This window comes from Notothenia coriiceps, unplaced genomic scaffold (genome assembly GCF_000735185.1).
Source record: "Notothenia coriiceps isolate Sejong01 unplaced genomic scaffold, NC01 NC01_scaffold00006140, whole genome shotgun sequence".
Taxonomy (NCBI): Eukaryota; Metazoa; Chordata; class Actinopteri; order Perciformes; family Nototheniidae; genus Notothenia; species Notothenia coriiceps.
The window spans coordinates 122410-123214 of NW_011338841.1; the positions used below are offsets into that span (position 1 = coordinate 122410).

Consider the following 805-nt stretch of genomic DNA (forward strand, 5'->3'; position numbering starts at 1 on the left):
GGCGTCTGTTACCTTGGTTGGTTATTGGCTAATGGTTACACAAGCCAAAAAATCATCATGACATCATAAAGTGGCCAAAATCTGATCAGCTCTTTTCAGACATGTTTATGTATAAAAGGCATGAAAAAGTGGATTTTGCATGATAGGAGACCTTTAAAGCAAAGAGTAGCCTGCTGGTTGCAATGGACTTTAAAGAAACCTGAAATCATATTTTGGGGACAAACAGCTTGAACTGGTGATACAATTGAAGGAAAACATCATGCAGTATTATAAACATTACTATAATAGACTCACTGCTGTTTTAAAGATATTCTAAAAGCTTTCTTCTTCTAAATCCACACTCAAAAGTAGATCTGCATTTCGGCTATTTTTGGAGCTTGCTTGCTTTTCTCTCAATGATTCAATGAGCTTCCACCCTCCTCCTCCTCCTCATGGGATAAATCTGGATTCATCGGTAACGGAAGGTGTGGGCGTGTTATAGGGGGGTGCGAGTGAAGCTCGGCGTTGATGGTGCCAGGGAAGAGGTGTGTTTGTGTGTGTGTGTTATCAGCTTTCCTCTTCGCGATTCCCGATGACATCATTCAAACCAAGCCTTCGTTCGCACACCGCGTCCCCGTTACCCCACCCACTTTTCACCACAAACACACACTGCTGCACACACACACAAAAACTCACAGACATATTACAGCGGTGAGGATGCCCCTGGTCGGATTCTGTCATCCGGACAATGAGGCCGCAGTTATCAGGCAGTTAAGGGAGCGTGCACTTTACAGGTTGGAGATCGGACATCACACACCCGCCCCCC

The 805-nt window shown here is 44.8% G+C and overlaps 1 protein-coding gene across 1 annotated transcript in view; it reads right to left on the reverse strand.

Annotated features, from left to right (window-relative positions):
* The window catches only part of sdc3 (syndecan 3), a 31908-nt gene that overhangs the window by 29963 nt on the left and 1140 nt on the right, over positions 1 to 805 (reverse strand). The gene's annotated exons all lie outside the window — the stretch shown is intronic.